Here is a 13,543-nt window from a genome sequence, read left to right as displayed (position 1 = left end):
AACCCCCACGGGAACCAGGGACCACTTTCGCTTCAGGGCAGGAGGAGTGGGGAGGGGGGTTCTCCTGGGCATTGCTTATGAGTTGCCACGAAATGATGCACAAGATGCTGCCTCCTGAGATGATTCTGTTGCTCATGATGTAGAAACAAGCCAGAGCACCTCTCTCTCTTCCTAATCAAATAAAGACAAAGAACATGCATTCACAGTCGGCTTTCACACAAACGTGTTCATTACGTATGAGTTTTTACTAAAACTTGATCAATATGTGATTAACTCAGAGAGGCAGAGAATTATACAATGGATATAAAAAGTCACCTCAGTTCAAATGGCAGGTTTTTTTTTAGATATAAAAGAAATTAGACCAAATTGAATGTTGCATATAGAGATTAATCTATTCCATTCACAAATTTATTCGGGAATTGAAAATATGACGTAGGGTGCCATTCCTGAATGTGTTTGGGTGTTGCTTTTTCTTGTTTAGGTGCTGATAAAGCGCTGGCCATGGCATTTGGCAATTAAATGTATTATTATTATTATTATTATTATTATTATTATTATTATTATTATTATTATTATTATTATGTTTTCCCTTCCACAAGGGGGCAGCATTTCCCCCTTTGTCCATGTTAGCGCTTAGTTCCAGTTTCAGCTTTTGTTAAAGCGCTATATAGACCAATGTGGATGTATTGCATTGTATTTTGGACAACCACCCTCATTTTAAGATCATATAACTCCAGACCCATATAATTAAGGAATTAACTATTTTTTTCTGATGAAAGAAGAGAGTCTAAGGTTTCTTAAGCTGCATTGTCCTGTATGTAGTCCTAAAACTCAATATTCTGTTGGTCCTGGAATTCCAGTGACAATGACAAAAACCCTGGCACTGGAGTGGACACATTATTGCACATTGTCTGGCAGTAAATGAATATATTAGTCAGCTTACTGAGTAATTTACAGTAGTTGTGAAACTATTTTTGTTTGTGTCTGCATGGCGATATTATGGCTCCCAGAAAAACAAGTTGTACACACAAGAAGAAGCCACGATGAATTAAGCACGATGCACATTATTTTTTCCCCTTTTAATGAAACATCTGATTACTATTTGCTTCTACAAAGTGTGATATTTTAGAGTGCGATTTTCCTTTCTAAAACATAATTTTGGTGTGTGTGTGTGTGTGTGTGTGTGTGGGGGCGGGGGGTCTGGAACAAATGAATGAATGACATTTCTATTTCTTTCAATGGGAAAAAAATGATCGGATATACCAATGATGCAGACTGCAGTTCAACCACAAAAAAAAGATCTTCTGCGCCCTTAGTTGTGAAAGTGCAGCATTCAATCACCTTCCAGACTGACTTTGTATCGCCCAAACATCTGGCGAAGAAAAAGTAGAAGATTCCATTATGCATTTGATGCATCATCCCTGTTCCATTTATAAGCACATTGTCTTCCACTTCACTTGCTTCTCTCCTCTGCTAACTTTTGATTTGAGCTGTCTCACAGCTGGGACAACAGTCTGCCTCCATATTGCTTCTACTGCCCCCCCCCCCCACCCACCCACCACCCCCTCCTTCAAATGCTCTTCTCACACTCTCCATCACTCGTCCTGGTCTGCTCGGGTCAGAGAGCCTCATTCACCGCACTCAATCAAAACCCACTCAGGGCGTAAATCCAAACGCCCGCTTTCGCATATCTGCTAAATCAACATGCCTTTGTTCTGTTTGTTGTGTGAGCTTTGGCTCCTATCTTTTCCTAATCTCCTTTCTCATTAAAAAACTCTGCTCTGCGGTTTGGTCCCTGGAAGCTGGTGTAAAGGATGGGTGCTCGGGGTGGGGGTGCTTGAAGGGAATGGAGGGGATGTGGGGTAAAAATTGCCAAAGCCGAAGAAGAGAAGATGAAGACACTTTATCTCTTCCCTCCAGGCACCACGTCGGTATCAGAGAAACGAAGAAAACAAAAACAGAGATAATTGGCCCGGCCAGTGCACATGTTTATGATTTAGAATGTGCACATGGGTGCTCGTGTGACAAAGAATAACCACATTTATAGGCGCTTGCAACATGAAAGGCGTATGAACAATAATTACAGAATGTTTGCCGAGGCCTGATTGCTCTCGTTTTAATGATGGAGGAGAAATGATGGGAACAATCCCAGAGCAGCGCGGGATGTGGGAAAGGGACAAGGATAGATGAGGGACATGTTCATTAATGGGACTCCTGATCACGTGATTATGAACACTCGCGTTCCCCAAGCGCAGGCATCGTTAACCTCTTGCTATTTGCTGGCACCAGCAGGGGCAAGATTGCTTTGGAAATGAAATTCATTACAGCTACAAGTTACAATACTCTTTGACAATATAATAGTTGTGCAAATACTCATATTTCAGTGACTGCCGAAAAGTAACATAACTAATTACATTCGATCACTTTTTTTTTAATATGATAAAAGTTCTCGACTGTTTTTCACATTTTAATACCTGTTAAAATGATAGCAATACTTAACTCGACACACTGGGAATATTCATGAATACAACACAAGATTCCATTTAAAATTTTCTGTTACGGCAGAAATTAACAGTACATGTACACACAAAAAATAGCGTTTTTCCCATATACCTCACTGGGTAGATATGAATGTTGAACAGATTGGGGTATATTTACCCAAGACTGGGTTATCTATTTTGACCCACCATATTTGTTTTAAGAATTGATTTGAGCAGAATGAGGCTGGTCACAATTTGGGACAAGTGTCCTGAACTGAGAGGACAACCTGAATGGATGGATGGATGCATGGGTGAATGGATGGGTTGGATGGATGGAATTGGGTGGGTTGGGTTTGACAGATGGATGGACGGACGGACGGACAGACGGATGGATGGGACCGTAAACTGACCTTGAGAGTTTTGAAAGGTGCTTCTAAATGAAATGTATATTATTATTATTATTATTATTATTACATATAAATAGTGACTCCCCAACCCTGGCTGGAAGTGATAAAAGCAAAATAAAAAACAAATTTAACCATCATTTGTGTATCAAATACAAACACAAACACAAGTACTGTACAGGGCACATGGACATATTCATGCATGTGTGCACACTTGCATGTCTGCAGTTTGAATTTGCAACAGCCTGTGTTGGGATTACATGCCAATCCATACACAGGGTGTAGGTCACTGACTATGGAGAACTGTGCAATTGAGTTAATGCTTTATCAAAATGAAGATGGGCCCATGCTACACAATATGCATAATTAACACTGAAATTAAAAGATGAAATGTTGAAGGTTGGCCAAGTGTTGCAGAAGCTTTGCCATGTATGGTCATTTTCTCAAATGCACGCATAATAATGTGGGTTTGGGATTATGTCGAAATAGGCTAAATCTAATTGTGCAATGTGGATTGAATATATACGAACAGATTTAAACATTTTAATGAGATTGGCAGGAATAAACAGGGTGAGAATAGATGAGTACAGTCGTGATTACGTATTTCAATGACAATGCTGGTTGAAATGAATGAAAACACAATAATTCGTTTCAGCCATCACCCAAAAATGTGAAACTTTTTTGCAATGTGTGTGTTTTTTTCATAAGGGTATAAGATCACACTTCATAATTATTGGAATCAAAAGATCTACTGATACAAAAAATTAAAAATACCTGTAAATAAAATGTAAAAGAATTCAAAATTAGTTGCATGATTGAATGCTTCGTTTTAAAGGACAACCGACGTGTCCGGACAAGTTGTGTCCATAATTTGTAAAATGGCTTCAAATGACTTTATACTGGCCGTATTTTAATAAGATTCCACCGCATATAACTATATTTTACGTTTTAAGACTCGCTCTGAATATTCAGGAAGTCTTGTTTTTGAGTTGGTGACGAGTCCGTACGTGACGTCACCTGACCGAAAAAAGACACATTGTAGCAGTCCTTCCAACACGTCAATGTATTTTGCTGTACGTGTTTGGTCTGAGAACCGTGTTGCACCCAAAAGCCGCCAGAAGAGGGCATCCAAGCTCCATATAAGGAATTTATCAGCCTGTGGAAGCGGAGGTGGCCACTGGAGGTCGCCATTTTGTGCTTCTTTTCTGGTGCTCGTTTCTCCCCAATGTTGCCTCAAAATGGCATGGAATAAATTATTTAATCGATTGCAAACATGTATGCTTTCCTCTTCAGAACTATTTGAATCATATTCATAACTGGATGTGTAACAAGAAAGCATATTCTCCGAATCTGAAGCCATTGTTTGGATTCTCCATTTTGCTATGCCGTAGCAGAGCCTCCGAGGATGAGCCTCCCTTCGTACAGACGTTGATGTTTAAATCAAATAGAGGCAATTTTTTTGGAAACTGCTAACAATGAAGCAAATGTCACCAGGGGTTATTTTCTGGTTTATTTTTATTTCGTTTCTGGGACAGTGCGTGCTGTTTATCTGATATGGCTCCTTTCTCTGTTCAAAACAAAAGCACATTATGTTAAAATGAATGCATTTTCAATAAAGTATTTCTCATTATCACTACAAGCGGCAAAGTTCAAAGTTCATAATTTGTCCAACCATTGCCAATTTTGAAGACAGAAGTCATCTGGTTGGAGAAGATATTTTAATAGCGACTGAAAGACTAACAACACGAATTAATAACTCTGGCTAATTAAAGTGATCACAGACTAACATGATTTGTCAAACCAAGTGATGCTAATTAAATTAATCAAATTCTCAGAAACGCTCGACGGTGTTGACATAATAACCATGGATTACAAATGGTTCGCCATTGCGGTTCTATGCTCAGTGCAAAGACTAAGACTTAAAGGACAACCGACGTCTCCGGACAAGTTGTGTCCATAATTTGTAAAATGCCTTCAAATGACTTCTACTGGGCGTATTTTAATAAGATTCCACCGCATATAGCTATATTTTACGTTTTAAGACTCGCTCTGAACATTGAGGAAGTCTTGTTTTTGAGTTGGTGACGAGTCCTCACGTGACGTCAGAAAAGGACCGCCTCCTGACCGTAAAAAAGATGCATTGTAGCGTCTTTCCATCACGTCAATGTATTTTGCTGTACTGTTTTTTTGAAACCCTTGTGTTACATCCAAAAGCCGCCAGCAGAGGGAGTCAAGCTCCATGGAAGGAATGTATCAGCCTGTGGAAACGGGCTGATTCATTCCTCACAGCTCGGTGCCCATTTTATTGCCTCTTTTTTGTGTGAGACATTCCCCCCCCGCCCGTTTGCCTCAAAATGACACGGAATAAATTATTTAATCGATTGCAAACATGTATGCTTTCCTCTTCAGAACTATTTGAATCATATTCATAACTGGATGTGTAACAAGAAAGCATATTATCCGAATCTGAAGCCATTGTTTTTATTCTCCAGCAATGCAAGACGTCTTGGCGCGACATCACGAACTGGGGGCGGGACTTTCTGAAAATGCCCAATTCGCAGCTCAATTTTTTGCAGCTTTTGGACACTTTAAGTCATTTTTATTGGTGTTTTGCACTTGAATAAAAATATCATAGGTTAGGGCGGCCCGGTAGTCGAGTGGTTAGCACACCGGCTTCACAGTGCAGAGGTCGCCGGTTCGCCTCCCTGTGTGGAGTTTGCATGTTCTCCCCGGACCGGCGTGGGTTTTCTCCGGGTCCTCCGGCTTCCTCCCACACTCCAAAAACATGCATGGCAGGCAGATTGACCACTCCAAATTGTCCCTAGGTGTGAGTGTGAGAGTGACTGTTGTATGTCTTTGTGTGCCCTGTGATTGGCTGGCAACCAATTCAGGGTGTCCCCCGCCTCGTGCCCGAAGACAGCTGAGATAGGCTCCAGCAACCCCCGCCACCCTAATGAGGAATAAGCAGTACGGAAAATGAGATGAGATGAGATCATAGGTTGGGTATTTTAGATGGTATAAAACGTTTTTCTGATGTCAGTTAAAAAACAAAAAAGTGACAAATAGATTGTTTTCCCATTAAAAGGAATTGGAATGTCATTCATCTGCTCAATACTGCTCAAAACACTACTTTTTCCCACCCATCCATCCATTTTACTAATGCTTGTCATCACATCCAAAAAAAAACAGCACATCATACAAGAGACATTTTCCTCACATCTGCTTCATGCATCTTGCGCGTGGTTTAATTTTGCATTTCTATGTTTGGATGTTTTGCCTTTTCAAATCATGGGTCACCAACGCGCTTCACTGCTTTCCGCTGAAATCGTTTCACGCATTTGCCTCACGGTCTTGAGCTCGACGGTTTGAATCAGGGCTTCAGGCTTCCTGGGTGGAGCTGACATATTCTACCCATGCTTGCCTGTTTTTTTTTAATGAGCACTCGGACTTCATTTCAAAACGTGTGTTAGCGTAGGTCCAACGAAGGTTCTCAATTGTTTTTACAGGACTGTATTTGTGAATGTGGATGGTCAAATTCAGTTGGGTTTGACTCCACCTCACCTGCTACTACCCTCATAAATGGTATGGAAAATGAATGAATAAAATCAATTGCACATCGCCGCCTGATTGCTAACCTGATTTGCACACTGTCAAATATGTGTCCACGTGATTCATTTGGCAGTGCCACCTATGGCCTGGGGGACAAAAACTGAAGATATAAATCACCCTCATGCATTTCCAGCAGAATGGACAAGTGGGTGATTGGCGAAAGAACCGATGAAAGCTTTAAAATGTCCAGACATTTACTGGCGGGTTGAGTCGAACAAAATGAGCGAAAGTACTGTATTCAGTCTTGCATATAACTATTTTTTTTAATTTGTATTTTTACTAGTACGTATATAGCTTTCATTTTCATTCATGATGAGTACTGTACTAGATTTTCTTGAAAGACCCAGAGGAAATTGTTACTTATATCCCTCCCATGGCAAGTTTATTAAAACAGGAAAGGTCTGCTACTACCACTTACAGTAAACACTGAGCTCTCACAGAAGTCATTTGTGCACATTTAGAAAATGTCAATCCAGAACTATAAGCATCAACATAAGCAGTGTTTGGTGGATTCTTTGAAAAGTGATAACACTTCACTGACACTGACATAAAGTAGCAGATTGCGATGTTCACCGACCTGAAGTCAATTGTACTTCAGGTTGAAGCTCTGGCCGCGACTATAAAAGTTTTTGTACTCGTACTGAACTGCAGTCAGGAAAAAAAAACTCTTCCTGGGCAGTAATTTTGCACTAGTCTTTTGGGAAAACCCCATAAGTAGCCAACATGAATGTTTAACTTCAAGAACAAGCATCTGCATCTCCAGACTAATTTTCACGGATGTTACCCTGCAAATCAACCACGGTTTTAAGAACAGATGTGTCCAAAAAACCACTTGTGCTGTGGGAGGAATTCATTTGGAATGGGTCCATACAATGCTACTGTGATTATCTCTATTATTCCATGCCTTTTCAGTATTTTGCCATCATCAAGCAATAAACAAATCTGACTGTGGCAATCTTAGACCACAAACATATTCCTCCATTATTTCGCGGTTGTTATTCTTTGAATGTTGCGTTGGCGATGACCATTTTGTGTTTGGGAGCCTTTTACTGAGCATCTTCATCCCTATTAAGTTCATAGAGTTGCTTGTTCTGTCGCCACAAGGGGACATAAGACAGTGTCTTCTTGTGCCGGTCCCAAACACGGATAAATACAGAGGCTTGTGTCAGGAAGGGCATCCGACGTAAAAGCCTGGCCAAAACAAGCATGCGAATCAAACCTCTGAAGATGGAGGACACTGATTCGCTGTGGCGACGACCCCTTGAAGGGGAAAGCCAAAAGGAAATGAAGAAGACATAACATAGCTCGCAGTGAATGTTTAAACCAATGAAAATTACAACTACGGTAAAAGCATTACTGAAATGAATATGTATTTGTCAGTGAGGGAACGGATCTACTGTTTTTTTTGTGTGTGTTTTTTTTTAATAAGACTGGTCGCATATTTAACACTTTTATGCCCCCAGTAACCTGATAACATGATAAGCTATCCACTGTAGGATCCGCTGACCCTGAAAGTTTTCATCACAACATTTGGAAGGTCTCGCTCAAATCTGTCCGGAAAACAAGCTGAAAGCAAAGTAACCCTACTCTGGGAGATATCTTTCCCTAACACAAATGACTTGGTGTTAAAGTACCACCAATGTTTAGTGACAGTAATCAAGGGTCACCAGTGGCGGGACATGGATTTCCTCACTAGGCCTTGAGTAGTGTTCCATCTCAATCAATCCAGACTGAAAAAAGTGTGGTATGATCTATTACGAGTCCACTATAGAGGGGACTATTAGCCAGGAAATAACTGACTGACCTTTCTTAATGATGTCCATTTCTTCTTGAAAAGTCTGTCTTGAAAAATAGCTTTAACACTAAATCTCCAAACAAATTAATTTCTTCTCCTCCTTCAGCCATTGTGGGTTGACAAAACAGCTGTGTGCAAAATATAATTACAGTACTTAGTCTGTGATTCTGATATTTTTGGGCCAGCAGAGAAGGCCTTGCAGGTCCTGATGGCGCGTCACTGAGTGTCAGAAGAAGAAATGGTTCCAAGAGAGCATCACACAAAACAGATGTGCAAGAAACAAGTTTCAGGCACTTACAAGATGTCACTTCCTGCTATTTAAAACATTCATGTTCAGGGCCCATAAAGGAACATTCAATCCAGTAAGCAATCTGTCTTCTGTATGGCCAAGAGGATGTCCAATCAAGCCATGATGTGACCCTAGGGATTGTTTTTCGCACCCGCCAGACATCTTTTAACTCCAGAGTAGTTCAAATTAATGTGCTCTGTAATTACCAAGAGGCCCCTAATACCTCCTTTCACTTCTTTTCAGTGCTGGTCTTATCACACAGATAATGAGGAAAGTCAGTTGAGAAGCATCGCACAATAACAAACACACGTACACACAGACCACAGTCATTTTTTCTGATGCACACCATCTAAAATTACATAATTATATGCTCAGATAGGCAATAAATACCCCAATGTGCATATTGTTGGGTAGAATGAAAATCAGAGAGTGGGTTTATTTGTGTGGAAGTGTGCACACAGATCAAATTAGGCTTTGTGGGCTTGAGTGCCAGAGACATTTGCTCCGGCATTAATACGCTGGAGCAGCAATCAGAATGGGAGTGTACCATTTGTAAAAGTGAGAGTGACAGATTGCCTCATTGCAGTAATCAGCCATTTCATTGGTGACACAATGCAGACTGATAACAAGTAGTTGGGCTTGGGGAGAATGCTGGAAACTGATCAGGCAAAACAACATTTTCAATCCATTCTCCCAGTTATGTCATGTTTTTTTCCCGCGGGAACTGATTACAGCGACGCTTTACAATCGTGTGCGTGATAAAACAAACCTACATCCCTTGCTTTCTGTCCGCGTAAAACACAGAATCGGATAGACTTTAATTATCATATTCTTTCACAAATGAGAGGAATGTAATGTTTACATACATTGAAATAATACAAATATAATCCAAAACTTTGATAATATGATGAGCAAGTGCAAGGGGATAAATCGAAGAGATTGGACAGTCTAACATGCATGCAGTGATCCCTTTATATGTTGACAGGAAGCAAAGGGCTTTTGATGACAATCAAGTGTGCTAACCACCCACGAGCAATACAATTCCCCAAATGCAGGTGGTGATCATTGTCCTTCGGCCACTCCCTCTGCAGGGAACAATTACGTTGGTCAACCTCCAGAGTGCGCATATCTCATCTGCAAAAACAACCCCATCTGACATTGTAAAGTCACCAGAGACTAAAAGTGATTATCTGCTGTCATGATGCAACAATTGTGGGATTTTACTATGCAGTATGGCAACAAGATCACAGATCGAAATCTAAAAGATAGAGAACAACTGAACTAATGCCTCTCAATTGCTCATCTGAACACTCTTTTTGGTCATATATGCCCGATCGCTGTGCTCTTGAGTAATGGATGGGGAAACTGATTGATTATTCACATTGAAGGAAAAGATACAACAGTCTGGATGTTTGTACTGGAGACAGTAACATTGAAGAAAAGACAGGAAGCAGAGCTGTGAAGTAGCAGAGATGAAGATGTTGAGGTTTTCTTTGGGAGTGACCAGGTTGGAAAGGATCAGGAATGAGTTTATCAGAGGGCTGAGATTGAGACTGAGATGTTTTGGACATCTCCAGAGGAGAGAGAGTGACTGTATTGAGAGAAGGATGCTGAGCCTTGAACTGTCAGGCAGAAGACCAAAAGGAAGACCAAAGAGGAGTTTTATAGATGTTGTCAAAGAGGAAATGAAGGTAGCTGGTGTGAGAGAAGAGGATGCACAAAACCTGGTTAGATGAAGGACATTGATTCACTGTGGCGACCCCTGATGGGAAACGCCGAAAGGAAAAGAAAAAGCAGGAAAAGATACAACAGACCTGTTCAGAATGTTTACAAGCACTGGTGACCGACTACTGATCTGTACCGTGACTAAACTTTGCTGTGATTTGGATTTTACAGCAATATGAGGGGCAAAATATTCAATATGTTGTGAACACCTCTTCACCAAACAATCAGGCAAATATATTGATAATTCATGCGACATTATTGTCTTTAATTGAACCAACAATGGGAAAGGTGCATTTATATTCAGGAAGGTGTCGCATATCCCAACTCCCACAAATCCGCGAAACTAATTCAAAGAAGGAAAATTAATAATTGACGTTTGCCAAGCACTACCCAAAACAAATGCCCCATGGGATGACAAGCACAAAAATATAGAGTCCAGTAAATGTGCTTTCTGTGTACGTGAGCGCAGGGGGAAAAATTTTGAATGATGAAAACAAGCGACTCTCATCCACCACTGTTCTTGCGAATTGCCTACGTTCAATATGGAGGTTCGTGCGAGGTCATTGACATGCCTGCGAGGAGAATGTGAGAAAAATACAGATGTAAGGAGTTAATCTATCAGCTATTGATTTGCCTACTGTGTAATGGGGACAAAAGAAAGTGCAGTCAATGGAATGAGTCACCGTGATTGCAAATGGAGATATAAATTAATCAAATAAAAATAAATTCAATCCAGAGCTTATCTAATGAGTTGCCATGTGACCAAACAAACATGTCAAAACGTGATGCCAATTCTCTCACTTCAGCACAATTAGAAACAGTGATGAAAATTACAGAAGAAATTTTTGACATACATTCTTCCATTTGCGTCTGTTTAAGCTCTCAGTCGTACAGGAGTGGTCCAGCGATGAAAAGGTTTCTTCAGCCGTCATCTGTACTTCTTTGAAGGTGTCGGACGTTTCGCTTCTTATCCAAGATGCTTCTTCAGCAAACTAAAGTCTTACTGGTAGTATAGGATGGATATATATATATATATATATATATATATATATATATATATATATATATATATCTCAGAATCAGAATCAGATTCAGAATCAGAATCATCTTTATTGCCAAGTATGTAGAACACACAAGGAATTTGTTTCCGGTAGAACACGCTGCACTAGGACCGTTGTCAAAAAAACTGCTAAGTGGCACTATACAGTTCCATTTTGGCTACTGTTGAAAGAGTTCAAAGAGTTAATGGCTTGGGGGAAGAAGCTGTTTAAATGTCTGCTGGATTTGGTGCGCATGGATCGGTAGCGCCTGCCTGAGGGGAGTAGCTGGAAAAGGTGGTGGGCAGGGTGCGGAGGGTCCAGTAGGATTTTCCGCGCCCTAGTTTGGATTCTTGCAGTGTGCAAGTCCTCGAGAGTGGGTAGGGCGGTGTCAATGATTTTTTCCGCCGTCCTAACTGTCCGTTGAAGTCGGATTTTGTCCATTTTTGTGGCGGCCCCGAACCAAACGGTGATGGAAGAACACAGGACGGATTCGATGACAGCCGTGTAGAAATGTTGCAGCACCTCCTGTGGCAGGCCATGCTTCTTTAGCAGCCTCAGGAAGTACATTCTCTGTTGGGCCTTTTTCAGGATAGAGTTGGTGTTGACCTCCCACTTCATGTCCTGGGAGACTGTGATTCCCAGGAACTTGAAGGTCTCAACGGTTGACACCAGGCAGTTGGATAGTGTGAGGGGTAGCTGTGGTGATGGATGTTTCCTGAAGTCCACGATCATCTCAACTGTCTTGAGCGTGTTCAGCTCCAGGTTGTGACGGCTGCACCAGAGCTCCAGCTGCTCCACTTGTTGTCGGTACGCAGACTCGTCGCCGTCTTTGATGAGACCGATGACCGTGGTGTCGTCTGCGAACTTTATGAATTTGACAGCTGGGTGCGTTGAGGTGCAGTCGTTTGTGTAGAGAGAGAAGAGCAATGGAGAGAGGACGCATCCCTGCGGGGCTCCAGTGCTCGTGGTTCGTGTTGTGGATGATATATTTCCCAGTCTGACCTGTTGTGTCCGTCCTGTCAGGAAGCTGAGGGTCCACTGGCAGATCGTGGGGGACACACCAAGCTGGAGAAGTTTGGGGATGAGGAGTTCTGGGATGATGGTATTGAACGCAGAGCTGTAGTCCACAAACAGGATCCTTGCGTAGGTTCCTGTGTTGTCAAGGTGGTCGAGGATGTGATGCAGTCCAATGTTGACTGCATCCTCCACAGACCTGTTTGCCCGGTAGGCAAACTGAAGAGGATCTAGCAGAGGTCCGGTGATGTTCTTTAGGTGGTTCAGCACGAGGCGTTCAAAGGACTTCATGACCACAGACGTCAGAGCGACAGGTCTATAGTCGTTCAATCCCGAGGGTGCTGGTTTCTTTGGAACTGGGACGATAGTAGACTGTTTGAAGCAGGATGGGACTTCACACTGCTCCAGGGATCTGTTGAAGATTTGTGTGAAGACCGGAGCCAGCTGGTCAGCGCAGACTCTCAGGCAGGAGGGGGACACTCTGTCAGGTCCTGCAGCTTTCTTGATCTTCTGCTGCTTGAAGAGCCGTCTAACGTCCAGTTCGTGGATCTGTAGGGCAGAGGGCGGAGATACGGTAGTTTCTGGTAATGGTGGGCAGACCGGGGAAATGGGGGTGTCCTTTTCAAATCGGCAAAAGTATGTATTTAACTCATCAGCCATACCATTGTTGTACACTGCTTGGGGGGAAGGTAAACGATAATTTGTTATTGCTTTCAGGCCATTCCACACCGATGCAGAGTCGTTAGCGGAGAACTGTTTGTTAAGCCTCTCCGCATAACGTTTCTTTGCGATGTTAATTTCCTTCGTCAGTCTGTTTCGGGCGAGTTTGTAAACTGCTCGATCACCGCTTTTAAATGCGGATTCTTTCTCTTTCCTAAGCTGCCTGAGTTTGGGAGTGAACCATGGCTTGTTGTTGTTGAATGAGCGGAAGGACTTTGTTGGTACACACATGTCCTCACAGAAACTGATGTATGATGTTACAGTGTCTGTGTATTCATCCAATGTGCCCGTTGAAGTTTCAAAGACGCTCCAATCAGTGCAGTCTAAGCATTCTTGTAGCGATAACTTTGCTTCATCTGTCCATGTTTTAACTGTCTTGACTACCGGTTTTACACAGCTCCATGATAGCTTCTATTGTCCTGGCTGACGACTGGCCTGATTGCCCAATTGGCCCTGGTATCACCTCA

The 13,543-nt window shown here is 41.9% G+C and overlaps 1 protein-coding gene across 1 annotated transcript in view; it reads right to left on the bottom strand.

Annotated features, from left to right (window-relative positions):
* Positions 1-27: 27 nt before the first annotated feature.
* The window catches only part of cmtr2 (cap methyltransferase 2), a 32,049-nt gene continuing 18,533 nt past the window's right edge, over positions 28-13,543 (bottom strand). The window contains exon 5 of the transcript XR_016114484.1: positions 28-171. The gene's annotated coding sequence lies outside the window, so the exon portion shown is untranslated. The remainder of the gene's footprint in view (positions 172-13,543) is intronic.

This window comes from Hippocampus bargibanti, linkage group LG03, assembly GCF_051943395.1.
Source record: "Hippocampus bargibanti isolate YZ-2025 linkage group LG03, ASM5194339v1, whole genome shotgun sequence".
Classification (NCBI taxonomy): Eukaryota; Metazoa; Chordata; class Actinopteri; order Syngnathiformes; family Syngnathidae; genus Hippocampus; species Hippocampus bargibanti.
This window is presented reverse-complemented; position numbering and strand designations above follow the sequence as displayed.